Source organism: Asparagus officinalis, chromosome 2 (genome assembly GCF_001876935.1).
Source record: "Asparagus officinalis chromosome 2, Aspof.V1, whole genome shotgun sequence".
NCBI classification, from domain to species: Eukaryota; Viridiplantae; Streptophyta; class Magnoliopsida; order Asparagales; family Asparagaceae; genus Asparagus; species Asparagus officinalis.
In genome coordinates this window covers 80,501,589-80,518,217 of record NC_033795.1, presented here as the reverse complement: position 1 = coordinate 80,518,217, position 16,629 = coordinate 80,501,589, and the positions used below count along the sequence as shown (strand labels likewise).

Below are 16,629 nucleotides of genomic sequence, written 5' to 3'. Positions count from 1 at the left end.
ACTACAAATTAACGGTCTCTTCAAACCAAGACACGGAAGTCCTCCCCGTGTACCAGTATCAAGACGCATCGCGTTCACAGCCGCTGACTGATAATCATATTTTTATTACAATTTTATACCCTCATTATCTATTTTATATGAATAAATATACCATTAATAATTGTTGTTAGATTAGTTTGCACATAAATGAATGAAAATATAAATAAATATTATTAAATATAAAAACCTCAAAAAATCTCTCTTCTCTATTTTGTAGCATGAAGCCCATCAAGCAAGTGAAGAAAATAATCAATTGACGCCAAAAGCCAAAATGTCATAAAGAAGCAAAATCCTCTTTATTCTCAAATGAGCTTGAAGGCCCAAAGCCCATCAAAAGAAAAAATGAATGAACTTGGATGCAAATAGTGGAATGAGATGGACTTGGATGCAAATACCACATGACCAAACCCGCTACAAGACCGAACCTTCATCTTTGGAGCTCTCATATGGGCCGGACTTGCTGGGAATTTTACAAAATCAAAGATGGGCTGGATTTGTTTGTTTAACTTTTCATTTGCATTTTGGAAAATCACAAGTCCAACACATGGGCTGAAGAGAATTGATTTGGAGATTTGATTGCACATGGGCCGAAAATCAAATGAGCTTGTTTCTTTCATCAAGGCCGGACTTGTTCTTTGCTGTAGAAACTCCAAAGATAAGACCGGACTTGTGATATTTTTTTTAACCAAATGAAGCTTCAAAGGGGCTAAGACGTGCTGTTCAACTTCTTCCGAAAATCAAATGACTAATGGACCATTGTTGCTGCAAATTTGTATTGGACCGGATTTGTAAATGAAAATCAATTTGACCTCCTATATTTGGGCTAGAGAAGAACAAAAACCAAATTCAAAGGTGGAGATTGTTGCTTGGGGCTCAAGATAAATCCAATGGCTCAAATTCATTAAAGATTACTATAAATAGGGATAGAGAGTGAGGGGTTAAGGGTGTGAAAATTTTGTAAACTCATTTTGGAGAGGAGGGCTACTCTTAATTGAGAAGGCCTTCCAAAAATTGTAACTTTAGTTGCAATTAATAATAATAATTTTTCCTCTTTAAATTTGTTATTTCTCCTCTTTGTTGAATGATGAGGATGGAGATGAAGAGCAATTTGAAGGTTTGCATTTCTTTTCTCTTTTATTTCTTTTTAGTAATTTCTTTATTATTATTAGTTAGATTTAAATTCATGCTTGTAGTGTAGATTTATTTTTTTGTCTTTTTATTTCTTTTTTGCACTTTAATTTGTAGTTTAGATTTATTTCTATGCTTGTAGTGTAGATTTATTTTTTTGTCTTTTTATTTCTTTTTTGCATTTTAATTTGTAGAGTAGATTTATTTTCTTGTATATAATTCTGCAATTTATTTTATAGTTTAGATTTTTATTTTCTTTGTAATTAGATTTATTTCTTGTTCATAGTTTAGATTTTTCTTTTCTTTTTAATTTTGTAATTAGTCTTCTTTTTCTTGTTTTTATTTCTTAAAGATGTGAATTTAATTCTTGTAGGAAGTTTAGAATTATATGAAACTAGTCTAATTTTCTTTATATTGTATGAATTATTCTCTTGCACTTAAAATGTTCATGTTTAGGATAATCAACTAGAGAACTAATCGGTAGAAGAAGAATTTGATAATCTATGCTTATCTTAAATGGTTTGATAGGTTATGCTTATGAATTCTAGGATTATTATCATGTTGTTGTTCTTATCATGAATAGTAATTTTAACTTAGATGATAATTTGATAGGTTACACTTTCCTTAAATGGTTTGATAATCTATGCTTAATAAATCTAAGTTAAAATATGATAAAAAGGGAATAGTTTATATTTTGTAATTGAAATTGGTTAGTGGATTATATTCTAGATTTCTTACCTCTTTTGAATCATCCATCTTGACTTTCTTAAAATTTTCTTTTTATTCTTGGCTTTATTTCTTGATTTTATTCATTCATCTTTCTTGCCTTGTGATTTCATTTATTCTTTAATTCTTCCTTCTCTCCTCTAAAATTCAATTTATTATCTTTTGCACATAAATCAAAACAACCACTCATCACAATCAAACTTATTCTTTATTCCTAATTGTCATGCACAAAACATAAGAACCATCTCTAATAATCTCTTAAAATCACCTTCCTCGTGGGATCGATATTTTTTATACTATAACTTGATAAATTATGCACTTGCAATTTTGGTACATAATTATGCCGCATCACTGACGCAGTGCAAATGAAGCTCACATTCAACTCCAAATGCTGCAAACACAGCTCAGATCCAGCTGCCAATGCAGCTCATATTCGGGCGCAAATGCAGCCTCCGAAAGCTGCCAACGCAGCTTCCAACAAACTGCCAATACAGCTTCCAAATTACTGTAAACGCAGCTTCCAAATTGCTACAGACACAGCTTCCAAATTATCACAAACGCAGTCTCCGAAAGCTGCAAACGCAACTTCCATCCGCTGCCAAACGCAGCTTCCAAATCACTGCAAACGAGCTTCCAGACGCTGCGTTTGAACGCATAATTCACGCCAGAACACGGATTTTGCGTTTGACTCATTCAAACACGAGCTGAACGGTTTCAAAACCGTTTCCCACGATCTGAGGGATCACAAATCCACTCAGGAGTGATTTAAGGGGCGGTTACATCCCATTAGCCCCCACAAAGGAGCGATTTTAGGGGCGGTTACACCCCCTAATCGCCTATAAATAGCTGAAAGATCAGCTTAGTTCGGATAGAAGCTAGAGGAGAGGGGGGGATATCTTTGGATCTTTAAGAATTTTAGAGATCTAGAGATGGGCTTCTTCGAATCATCTTCTCGGCAACAGATTCTTAGGACTATCTTCGTGTTTGGCTTGTCTAACCAATTACAGTTAAGATCAATCAACTCTTTTACAAGAGTTTAAACTCGCTCTGAGTTATCAACTCGTTCAGAGTTTCAAACTTGCCACGCAAGTCCTTCACAGTGTCAAATCGTGAGGAGAAGATACCATTCCAGTGAAACAAGACGTTCGGATCGTCAACGAGAAGCAAACTCGATGCAAGCATTCGAGAGAGGCATCTCATCGCTATCGTGAAGAACGCAAATTTAAACAAAGGGGAGAATTCAGATCAATTCTCCTCTCTTTTATAATCGGAAATCCAAATTGTAATTGAGATCGAGAGAATACAAATCAAATTTCTTTTATTTTATTTACTACAAATTTTCCACCAAACACTCTATCAATCACCATGCTCCCAAGCAAATAGTATAAATTACTCCTTCTGACACCCTTCATCACAATCATGGACCCAAATATGATCTTCAAACATACATCCGCTAAGATCATCCTATAGTCTGCTGCCTCCAAAACTCTAAGTAAAATAATGTTCTTCTTCAATTGAGGAACGAACCTTACTTCAACCAACTCCCGAATCACCCCGTCACTCATCCGAATACGAATAGTACTGATACCACCAATAGGGCATTTGTGATCATTACCCATGAGCACAACATTCGATCTTTCCAACTCCTAAAAGCTGGAGAACCAATCCCTCCTAGGGCAAATACGGTATGAGGCACCCGAATCGAACATCCACTCAGTGGAGTCGGTAACACAAACTGACGAAAGTGCTGGGCACGAATAGTCCGAAGAATCTGAATCTGAGATATCGCCACTAGCCTTGGCAACATTCACCTCTGAAGCTTCAATAGCTTTTTCCTTATTCTTCCTGGCTTGTTCATTCAATTTTGGGCATTCAGCTTTTCAATGTTCATCTTCTCTACAAAAGACACATTGATCCCTACGAACTCCAAGATGTGCCCCTTTAGACTGCGACCTTCTACCTCGATTTGGACTCTTAGCTCTTGCAACCAATGCCCCCGCTACCGGCTCAATAGAAGTCTCCTTGTCCTTCTTTCTAAGTTGATAGTTCACAAGTGCAGCGGTGACCTCACTATATGAAAGAAATGCCTTCCTATTAATAAGAGTAAAAACAAATGTCTCATATTCCTCGTCGGGCAAGAAACTCAACAACAACAACGCCTCGTCCTCATCTTTAACCATAACATCTACATTCGTCAAATCTGCAAGAAGCTTCGTGTAGTGGTTCATGTGATCACCAATGGATGTCTCATTCTTCAATTGGAAGCGATAAAGCCTCCTCTTCAAATGTAATTTATTTTCGATGCTCTTCGTCAAATACTTGCTCTCTAGGACCTCCCAAATCTTCTTCGCTGAAGTCTTATTCATCATATCATATTTTAGATCTTGAGTGAGACAATACCTAATCACACCACACGCTGTACGATTCATCTTTTCTCAAACCTTCTCATCAATGTCGTCCGGTTTCCCGTCCAACTCTAACATATTTTTCAAATTCTGCGCATTGAGCGCATCCAAGACTTCGCAACGCCAAAGTCCAAAATTGTTAGTATCATTGAACTTCTCCACGTTAATCTTCATCGAGTGGATATTCAAACTTTGGACAGTCTTCACGCCTGAAGAACCACCCTCAACACCTTCTTTCCCGACCATAATCCTCAACACACCAACAAACAATTGCGGAAACGAACAAGAAATAGATCTAAACTTGAAAAAGATAGAGTCTTTACCAAAAAAATCCCACCTTTATCACCAACTAAAACCCTAGACGAGCTTCCAAATCGATCTACTCCTCCAAATAGCCCAAGCGTAGCCCGAGCTCTGATACCACTTGTTGGGCTCCGTGTCGAGGAACCAAACCAAACGCCCGTTCGAGAAGGCAAAACCAACCAATCAATGCACAAACACAAACCACCAATTTTAACGTGGTTCGGCAATTGCCTATGTCCACGGGGCAAGAAGGAGATGGAGTTTTCCACTAATAGAGAATAAGAGTACAAATTAAGATTACAAATCACTCGAAGGAACAAACTAATCTCACCATAAAACTCTTAATCTCTCCAAATAAACCCTAAACAAATAACTCAGAAAATACCTCTTTTCTGTACTCCAAATATCCCAAACTCAAGCCTTAGAAACCCTAGAAACGTATATTAGTATTTATACGAACACCAAAACCAAATAAGAACATGAAACCAAAAGTTGGGTCTGACCCGATACGCGGTCGATCGCCACGGTCGACCGCGCCCAACGACAGAGCCTGTAAATGCGTTACAGGGTCTGCGGTCGACCGCCGCGGTCGATCGCGTCAAACGACAGAGCCCAAATATCTCCTACAGGGTCACGCGGTCGACCGCACCAAGTCCAGGCTCATGCCTGAGCCTGTGCACGTTCGCGGTCGACCGGCCTTGCGCCGCGGTCGACCGCGCAGCTCCAAAACAGTTCCCTATGTCCCAAAAGCCTATTCTTCAAAATTCTTCGCGGTTTCTTCATTTGTGACATGAGATTAATGCAGATTTTATTTGGTGAAATATAATATTGACGGGGTATAAGTAGTTGCTTTCAAGGTTTAGTGCACTTAATCTGCATCTTGTTTGTGGTCAAGAAGATACAAAGCCATGACGGGGGAATCACATCCTCATATCCAGAACCAGCATTTTGCAGTAAACCCCACATAACTTCTAAAATCATACTAAACCCTTAATAACTATTGGAATTGTAGAAAAACCCCAGTGAGTTTCTGCCTTTTGCAGACAACCCCCGTGAGGGCTTAAGTCCACGTTTCGGATCTAAATGTGTCACTAACGCAGAATGTGGTCTAAACGTTGTCATGGGGGGTTATCTGTGAAATGTGATAGGTGGTTTTCTATGATTCGAATGGTTTGGACGTTTAGTGCAATTTTAGAAGTTAGAGCGGATTATTATAATTTACCTTTTAACATTTATGACGATATTACCCTCAATTCCACGACGACAACAGAGGCCCTTGTACTTTTTGTACGTTTAGATAATGATGAGGATTAGAGTGATGATGCCCAAATGTTTGCCTTCTTGTTCTGAAACCTCATCTTTTCATATAATTGAGGAGAAGAAATAGAAGAACACATGATATAAAGACAGAGAACAATCTTTCCTCATAAATATATACAAGTAAATTATATATATATATATATATATATGGATGGAAACTTTGGTGGATGGTCCACTTAAGTTGACATAAGTTTTTCTCAGTATATATAAATTCTTATGTCAACTTAAGTGGATCATCCACTAAATTTTCTATCCATTGATGATACATAGGGTATCATTTGAACTCACAACTGTCACTATGAAAGAAAGCAATGATATTATTATATGAGTCACGATTATATGTGACAACTGTTCCCTTGGTCTTTCATGTGGATTGTGGCAACTTGACTGTTATTTATTTCTCAGTTTGGAGGGGAGGGCTCTGTTTCTCTCGTTTTGGAGAAAGTGATTCTTAATTGCTAATACAATTAGGATAGTATAGTTTTTCTTCTTTTTTTAAATCTATATTTAATTGAATTTTTAATAAAGAGTCAAAATCGGACTAAGTTTATATCTAACAAGGTGTACGAGGACTGAGTTGACCAGAAAGAAGAAAGTAAAGGGAGAAATTTGAGCATGAAGCCTCGGTACCAGGACTCAATTAGCCTTCTAGTCGAATATTTCAAAGTGTTAAGAATCTAAGATGCACTTTATGGAAATTAGGCCTGATGAGTTATATATATTTGATAGGAGGTGAAAATCTAATTGTTGAGATGTCCATAATATGCTCATGAGATGTTGTTACTCATTAAGAATAGTGTTAGTATTTTTCATATATGCCAAATGGACTGATTTGTGAATTTTATGGATGTATGTGTTTATTTTGTGTAAGCGTGACTTACGATATTCATATTGTCCATAATATGCACAATATTCATATTGGTTTGTTAGTTCTAAAGCGTGACCTTATTCAAATGGAAGAGGTCAGTGGCTACGAATTTGAGGACTTCCATTTGTTCCGGACAGATCTCTCTAGGAAGATCTGGGTCAGCATTGAATGAATCGGTCGTTGAGTTCTATTCGTGGACGATACTAGCGGGTTTAAGTGTTATGTGAAGGATTTAACAAAGGACTTCGATTTTTTTGGGTTTGCAGTAAAAATGGAAGGATTTAACAAAGGAGGAGATAGTGAAGTGCTCTTGCCAAATTACAAGCTTGGGAAGACGCCATTGCATTTAGCGACGAGGCAAAGATGATTTTTGTTTGTTTTAAATTTTTTTGCTTTAAATTTGAGTTTTGAATTCATTGTTTGTACTGCACATTATTGTAGATTGGCTCTACGAAGGAAATAGGATGATGGGTTGAGATTGTAACTTAGTTATTCAAGGTTAAATGGGAAAATGAGGGATTTTTTGGAACAAGGATGATGGGTTGAGATTGTAACTTAGTTATTCAAGGTTAAATGGGAAAATGAGGGATTTTTTGGAACATATATGTATCACAGTTAACCGTAAATAGTTATTCAAGGTTAAATGGGAAAATGAGGGATTTTTTGGAACATATATGTATCACAGTTAACCGTAAATGTGACAAATAGGCATATCATTTGATATTTCTATGTTATATGTGATAATTCAATCTTACACGTGACAGTTTTACCTTATATGTGATATTTAGATCTGATTTATGATATTTGAGTGTTGATTTGGGTGTAATTTGTTGATAGTGAATGTGCTTATTTGTCACATGACTGTAACTTGTTTCTACATGTCACATGTGGAATGACTCTATTAGATGTGACTTATATCTGTTGTATGTGTTTTTTGGATGTTGCTTGTGTCATTTGTTGTTTATACGTGACATTTGAGTGTTATATGTGATATTTGGGTGTTATATGTGATATTTGTTGTTTATACGTGACATTTGAGTGTTGTATGTGATATTTGGGTGTTGTATGTGATATTTGGGTGTTGCTTGTGACATTTGTTGTTTATATGTGACATTTGGGTATTGTATGTGATATTTGAGTATTGTATGTGATATTTGGGTGTTGCTTGTGATATTTGTTGTTTATACGTGATATTTGGGTGTTGTATGTGACATTTGGGTGTTGCTTGTGATATTTATTGTTTATACGTGATATTTGGGTGTTGTATGTGACATTTGGGTGTTGTTTATATTTGTAAACAACAAACTCCAATAATTTTAAAATACGTTGAGCAACACTTGAGGCAAAACCCATCTCTCTAAACTGCAATTTATAATTCTCAAAGAACGACCCGAAGTTGAATTAAAAGGAGAAAAAGAACCAACAAATTGAGTACAAATCCTCTGTCCCGCTATCATCAACACCGCATAATTCCGCTAAATTAGTAGAATTAGGGCTGGAGCTCTAAAATTAAAAAGGGGGAAAGAACTTTACTTTCAGATTCCATTTAATATGCTAAAGAAAAAAGATCACCAAGAAATTAGAAATGCACATTTTATCATTTACAAACAGCTAGTAAACATCCAACAGCCAACAAATGAAATAGTTATATATGTTTGTCTAATATCAATGGTACATCATTACCCCAAAAGTACAAAAGATATTATGGATCATCAATATCTAACTTCAATCATAACTACTTCCATTCACGACCTTCGCATATGATTTGAGCAGCAAGTCCTGCCCGTAACATCTCAGACTCTCTTTGCAAGGCTTCAATATTCATTGCCTACCTTTTCTCTAGGATCACCTTGATGGAAAAAATATACATGTATGCCACAATCATATCTGTAAAAATATCACATAACACTTAAACTGCAACATATATAACTGATAACGAGAATATATCACATAGAATATAAAAATATCACATAACAGCAGCATATGTCACACAGAATACCAAAATATCACATAACAGCAGCATACGTCACAAAGAATACCAAAATATCACATAACAACAACATATGTCATACATAATACCAAAATGTTACATAACAGCAACATATATCACACATAATACTAAAATGTCACATAACAACAATATATGTCACACAAAATACCAAAATATCATATAACAACAGCATAAGTCACACAGAATACCAAAATGTAACATAACAGGAGAATATATCACCCAAAATGTCACTATGTCATATGAAACCAACACGTGACATAAGCAAGTATCACATGTATCAATAAATTGGTAAGTATAAGATGTTTAGAGAAACTTACGAGCCTTTTTTTCGTTCGACTAGGAACTGCTTTATATTCGAACGTTCTGAATGTCGACACCTGGTCATATCCACTCACCATCCTATCTAAAAATAGTTGGATGGTCAATATTCATTGCCTCACTTCCTTCTAGGATCGCTTTGATGAAAAAATATGCATGTATGCCACAATCGTACCTAAATAGAAAAGAGGTAAAATCACACTGTAATGTATAAATATCACATAACAGTAGTAAAGAATCCCTGAATCCTGATACTATTTCCAAAATCTCATATATTTTAATTTTCCACATATTATCTACTACACTGCAGCTGCCTAAAACTGCTAGGACACTTCAAGCCTTGTCCCGTTTCAGAAAATGCTATAGCAAACAAAGGATGACTTTAGAAAGTTTGAATAATCAAGATAAAACACTGTATTTTAACGAAATACTTTGCATCAATTGAACGTCAAACAACATCTTAGGACAATTCAATAACCATGCTACATGCGCCCTAGAACTATAAGTACATAATGCATAGTATATCTTTTCTCCAATATTTACGGAAGAAGCATAGTCCAAGTTCATGATTTTTTTCTGAAGTCCAAACTAATACATGCAGCCAAATTTCTCATATTAATCAACTAAAAGCTAGTTCCTAGAAACTAAAATGATGACTAAAGTAAATGATTCAGAATTTATCTAGTTTTAGCTACAAGACACTAAATAAGCATTACAACACAACGAGACAACAACTTTCTAGCAATCTGGTGTAAATGCAATCCAGATCAAGAAACAAATAAAATAAAAGAGGGAATCAAAGCAACCAACCTCAGATCAACCCAGCACCATCATCAGCACAATCTTTTCAACACTCCCCCAATTCTTTGAATTCTTCGTGTCTTCATTCCGGACAAGTAACATATTAAGATAAACGCCTTTAATTTTTCTCAAAAATAAAAACCCTAAGATTCAAGAAACTGAATTGAAACTACAAAAAACAGTGATCAAATCAATAGACCCTAAACTTTTACACAGTCAGATTGATACCTGCTCGCCTCTGGCCGATGAGTGATGCAAAACTTCCGACGAAACCAGAGAGCAAGCCGACAACGAAGCTTCCAGAGATCTATTGTTCAAGATCTGACCTAGGGTTTGTAGAGGCTTGACGATGCCTCCAAGGACGAGGCGAGCGAGATTTGAGATGACGCCGCGTGTCTTATTGTCGCCGCCTCCTCCGACAGCGGGAGGCAAAGGGTTGTCGGAGATGATGCAGAGGGGAGGGGAGCGCGCCGGGTTTCAGCCGAGGAGGGGGTCGGGGAGGAGGGGGAAGGGGGAGGAGGAGAGGATGCAGATGAGGAGGGAGGAGGAGGGGAGTGGAGGAAAGGGATTGGGTTTTAAATTGGGAAGAATGGGTAATTTGGGAATGAATTTCTTGGACAATGGGTATCTATACTGTTTGAGGGTTGGTTGCACTTATATTTCAATTTAAGGGCTTGGGGGTTATGGTTTTGGGGCTGGTGAGGAGGATGCATAACTCAAATTTTTTTAGTTCCTCTAAGCAATTTTCCCTTTTTTTTAATATTAATTTGTCGTCCTTGAGATGCTTGCACTTGTTGGCCTCAATAAGAAATCTCATATCAATGTTTTAGTGTACGAAATTTTGTATTTGTTGTTGGGATAGTGAGAGTTATGCAGGCAATTTATTAGTTAATTTGGTGCCTTGTCACATGAGCTCAATGATTGAGCCAAGAAATTGACAAGATCTTTACTAAATGTTGTTGGCCATAGATTAAGGGGTTAGCTAGAGTTAATCCTTTAATGACTTGTTAAACACAAAAAAATACATGCACAATAAAGTTTTAGCTAACCAATAGAAAGAGCAGTGAGAGATAACCTCTCAAAATGAGGAGGCTCATTAATTCAACTCTTTAAATAGATTAAGAAATAACCTCTGTTTAATTTATAGATAAAGAAGTGCTACAAAGTTATGGATATAATAATTAAAGAGATCAGATAAACATGATCAGCATGTGAAACATTTGTGAGTAGCATAATGTTTAATTTGGTAAAACTTAATTTATATAATGAACGCAAGATCAACTTTATGGCACATATTTGACTTGTTAATCAAGATAAGCTTAAAAATGACCTCAGCCAGTCTTTGTCAATTAGATTAGATTAGATTTGATAGTAAAATATATTGTTTCATATACTTATATTTGTGTGCACGCTTAGATTAATAAAATATATGAAACTGCTTTGTAGTATCAATTTATTACATGAAGTATTACAAAAAAAAATCAAAAAGTTTTAAAAATTAGACAAAATACTCTCAAAAGTTTAAAATTACACAAACTAAAAAGCTAAAAATTTAGAACTTGGCAAAGAAAAAAGTAATTGTGTGATATTCTTTCATTAAGATATATAAATATAAATTATAATTTAAGGTTTACTATCCCTTTTCAGAATCTGAAAATAGTTAAGTTGATATTGGTAAAAAATAGTAATAATAACAGATTAAAATATCCAGTTAAAGAATAAAATTATTGCATATAATTTTACCAATATGTTAGAGCAGCAAAAATACATAAGTATCATTAATTGATAGAAGACTACATCGCAAAAAACTGATAAAAACTATAATATTATAAGTTAACATTAGTTGATTATAATTTATAAATATTGATCTCTAATGGTAATAATATTTATAGGGTAAAAAATTATAAAGATTTATGTATGGAGAAATATTAGAAAATTTAGAGATATCATTCAAAAGAATCAAGTGATTTTCATTTCAAATGGAATTCGGAACGTCCATGAATCACTTCAATTAACACTAACATAAGTTATATTTATCAAAGAAACACCGACTGAGTACCCCTAGAAGAATATATTGAACACTTTGTTCCAATCAAAGAAACATCCTTCATGGAAGATAAAGAAAATTTACTGTGTCATGACTCTGTGTAAGCAAAAAATGTAAAATCACCCCCTTTTTTTTCTTATATAGTATCACGACCTTGCGTGTGACTTTATTTAGGGGTATGACTATTAGTGAAAGATCAATTCTTAAAGACATGATCAAAGATAATGATGTAATAGCACTATTAGAATTCAAGATCTCTAAATATGAATGTAGTATATTTCATTACTAAAATTCTTATTAAAGGCCACTAAATATAAAATTCACCATATAACTGTCTCAAATTTATAGAGAATATATGCATGTCATCGTAAATTGCGTCAATAATATATATCAATCCAAAGATACAACTTACTGAAGAAATAAGAGAATAGTAAGTAAACCAAATAAACATCCATATAACACCGTAGAGAAAAAAATTATATTTTAAAGCTAATATGCAATGTTTTTTTAGAGTAAGCCGCCAAGACAAAAACATCTTCATTAAGGCTCTTTATAAATGCACTATAAATTTAAATTACTAATATATACAACCATTATAACATTCGAAAGAGGTATAATCTTAGAAAACCTACTCTAAAATTCATACAATTAAACCTAATAATAATTTACTAATATATAGACACACTATCGCACCTTTAAGGCAATGATAACTACTATTTATAATAGAGTTGATCAGTGGTTCTATGCTTGCAAAGGCTGCAACAAGAAAGTGGATAGAGATGTTAATAATAAGTGTCCAGATGATAAATGTTGTAGAATCGCCAATGATGTGATACTAAGGTTAAGTGATATCTCTTCTTCATAAAATAAATATATCAAAATTAAATATTAATATTATAATCTAAAGCAAATTGACAACAAAAAATGTAATGTATTTAGTTCAGATCCTCGTGTAAAATAACACAAACAGAGCAAAGGCAACATTATAACACATCAGAAATTCTTATTGGATGCACAACAGAATAATTCATTACAGAAAAAAAAGGTAGCTCCTAACATTATTTAAATAATAAATTAAAAGCACAAAAAAATTCATATATATGAAATTAACATTTATTCTTATTAAAATAGGAAAAAATTAAAGCTTGTATTGTCAGAAGTTTGTGTTGAACATAAAAAATATATTCAACTTTTTTGTGAATTTAGATGAAAAGACAAAAGATATATGAGCCCAAGGAAAGATAACATGCTCCAGTCTCATATCACAATCGATATAGACGATGAAAACGCTACTCTAGAATTGCCCAGGAAAAAGATAAAGATGAAGAAGGATTGATCTTGACTCATTAAAAAGTAAAATAGAAGCAACAAAAGATAATATTTTGTGAATTGTTATAGAATAGTTTTAATTTTTAGTAAAATTAAAAATCTTTAGAATGGATTTTTATAAACTATTTTTAGTGCTTTCATATGCATATGTGGATGAAGTGTACTAGAGTTAGCATTAATTTTCAATTTATGAATTTTTTTATTAACTATTTTGTGTCATTTTAACCCACTTTAAATCAATCATCTTGGCTCGTTGGGTTTATAATTCGTCTTCCTTTTATAATGTTATTTTTTTCAAGTGTTTTCACTTTCATAACACTATACTTCCTCATGACAAGCTCGATTTCATGCCAATCCAAATGAAATGAAATTTTAAATTGGCTTTATATTATATTTATCTCCTGATAATTCAACTATCAACATAAAAATTTAAACTGGGTGTAGCCTATTCAAACAAACATCAAATAAAAAAATAATCAAAGTGTAATCGAGGAACAAATTTTAGTAAGAAAATAAACTAAAAATACTTAATCAAAGTGAGCAAAAATTATCAAAGAGTAACCGAGAAATAAATTTTAGTAAGAAAATAAACCAAAAATACCTAATCATGGTATTTAACCACGTGCATAAAATCTAGTGTGTGTGTGTGTGTGTGTGTGTGTGTGTGTGTGTGTGTGTGTGTAGAGAGAGAGAGATTAATGGGTATCCTTGTCATAGGAGAGGATTTCTTCCTTGACGCCTATGTGACACAATCCATACCATCCTCATAAAATAGAGAGTGTGAGTTGTTGGGGATTTGTGCCTACTTTATGAGGATGGTGGGGATTGTGCCACATAGACGACAAGAAGGGAAATCTCCTTCTATGATAAGGATACACATTAATCTCATCTTGAAGTGTGACACTTTGTACTGCAGCCCATTTTTATCAATTATCACATGCCAGCTAAGCTAAAATTCCCAAACTATCCTTATCCTCTCTCCTCAATCTCTCTGACCCAGCAATCATATCATCTCTCTCTCTCTCATCTCCTCTCTATCTCTCTCTCTCTCACACCTCTCTCTAAAACTAAGAGCTTTCTCATGCTCGTCATCCTGGCCGAGACGCACAGAGCATTAATCTATTAGCTAGAAGAAGAAAAGAAAAAAAAGAAAAAAAAAGAAAAAAGAAAGGTAAGGAGAAATAGAGTAGAAGGGGAATGAAGAAAAATGCCGTAATTAAGAAAGAACGAAAATGTGTATTAATGTATCTCTATGAATGAAATTATCACGGTGCCGCCGAGCGATATTCAAAGCAATATAACGAGAGGTAGAAAATGAGCCCAAATGAAAAGAAGATACTGTGTGATAGACAATATAAAGGACTACACACCGGCGTAGACGGTAGTGAAAACGGAGACCGGAGGTGGCCGTAAAACACGCGCGAAGTCGGCACGGCGCTGCTGTTTTCTGCTCGCTGCTGCCGTCGAGCGATGTTTCGGATGTTACTAAGAGAGATAGAGAATGAGTTAGAGTGTGATACAAATTGGAGGTGATAGGAAACATGTAGGGCTACTCACCAAAGAAGAAATCGACAGAAACGGAGATTGGAGGTGATCAGAAAGTGCGTGCGAAGTCGGTACAAAACTAAAGTTTTCTGCAGTGCAATTTCTCGCCGTTCGGGTTTGTTCTTCGCTGTTCGAGATTTTCGCCGCTGTCCGGGCTTACCGGAGGTGGAAGGAGGTTACCGGGATCATCGGGGTGTCTCGGTGGGCTCCGTCGGAGGTAGGAGGAGCTTTTCTCCATTCCCAAGAGCCTAAAACTAAGATGAATTAGAGCTAGAACTAGCTATAACTAGCAAGATAGAAGCTAGAACAGGCTGTATACAAGCTAGAACTAGGGTAATAGAAGCTAGAGCTAACGTAGAAGAAAGAACTAGCAAGTGTGCATGTAAAAAATCCTTATTGGGTTTAGAACTAGCAAGATAGAAGCTAGAACTGAGGGTATACAAGCAAGAACTAGGGGAATAAAAGCTAGAGCTAACGTAGAAGAAAGAACTAGCAAGTGTACATGTAAAAAACCCTTGTTGGGTTTAGAACTAGTAAGATAGTAGCTAGAACTGGGGGTATACAAGCTAGAACTAGGGGAATAGAAGCTAGAGCTAACGTAGAAGGAAGAACTAGCAAGTGTGCATGTAAAAAACTCTTGTTGGGTTTAGAACTAACAAGATAGAAGCTAGAACTGGGGGTATACAAGCTAGAACTAGGGGAATAGAAGCTAGAACTAACGTAGAAGAAAGAACTAGCAAGTGTGCATGTAAAAAACCCTTGTTGGGTTTAGAACTAGCAAGATAGAAGCTAGAACTGGGGGTATACAAGCTAGAACTAGGGGAATAGAAGCTATAACTAACATAGAAGAAAGAACTAGCAAGTGTGCATGTAAAAAACCCTTATTGGGTTTAGAACTAGCAAGATAGAAGCTAGAACTGGGGGTATACAAGCTAGAACTAGGGGAATAGAAGCTAGAACTAATGTAGAAGAAAGAACTAGCAAGTGTGCATGTAAAAAACCTTTGTTAGGCTTAGAACTAGCAAGATAGAAGCTAGAACTGGGGGTATACAAGCTAGAACTAGGGGAATAGAAGCTAGAACTAACGTAGAAGAAAGAACTAGCAAGTATGCATGTAAAAAACCCTTGTTGGGTTTAGAACTAGCAAGATAGAACTAGCAAGTATGCATGTAAAAAACCCTTGTTGGGTTTAGAACTAGCAAGATAGAAGCTAGAACTGGAGGTATACAAGATAGAACTAAGGGAATAGAAGCTAGAACTAACGTAGAAGAAAGAACTAGCAAGTGTGCATGTAAAAAACCCTTGTTGGGTTTAGAACTAGCAGGATAGAAGCTAGAACTGGGGGTATACAAGGTAGAACTAGGGGAATAGAAGCTAGAACTAACGTAGAAGAAATAACTAGCAAGTGTGCATGTAAAAAACCCTTGTTGGGTTTAGAACTAGCAAGATAGAAACTAGAACTAGGGGTATACAAGATAGAACTAGGGGAATAGAAGCTAGAACTAACGTAGAAGAAAGAACTAGTAAGTGTGCATGTAAAAAACCCTTGTTGGGTTTAGAACTAGCAAGATAGAAGCTAGAACTGGGGGTATACAAGCTAGAACTAGTTCTAAACCCAACAAGGGTTTTTTACATGCACACTTACTAGTTCTTTCTTCTACGTTAGTTCTATCTTCTATTCCCCTAGTTCTAACTTGTATACCCCCAGTTCTAGCTTCTATCTTGCTAGTTCTAAACCCAACAAGGGTTTTTTACATACACACTTGTTAGTTCTTTCTTCTACGTTAGT

At 35.3% G+C, this 16,629-nt stretch overlaps 1 long non-coding RNA gene across 1 annotated transcript; it reads right to left on the bottom strand.

Annotated features, from left to right (window-relative positions):
• On the bottom strand, positions 8,383-10,381 carry LOC109829677. The gene is made up of 4 exons (XR_002244115.1): positions 10,148-10,381; positions 9,929-9,999; positions 9,118-9,293; positions 8,383-8,676 (listed from the first exon to the last, which is right to left on the bottom strand). It is a non-coding gene; the product is annotated as an uncharacterized LOC109829677 (long non-coding RNA).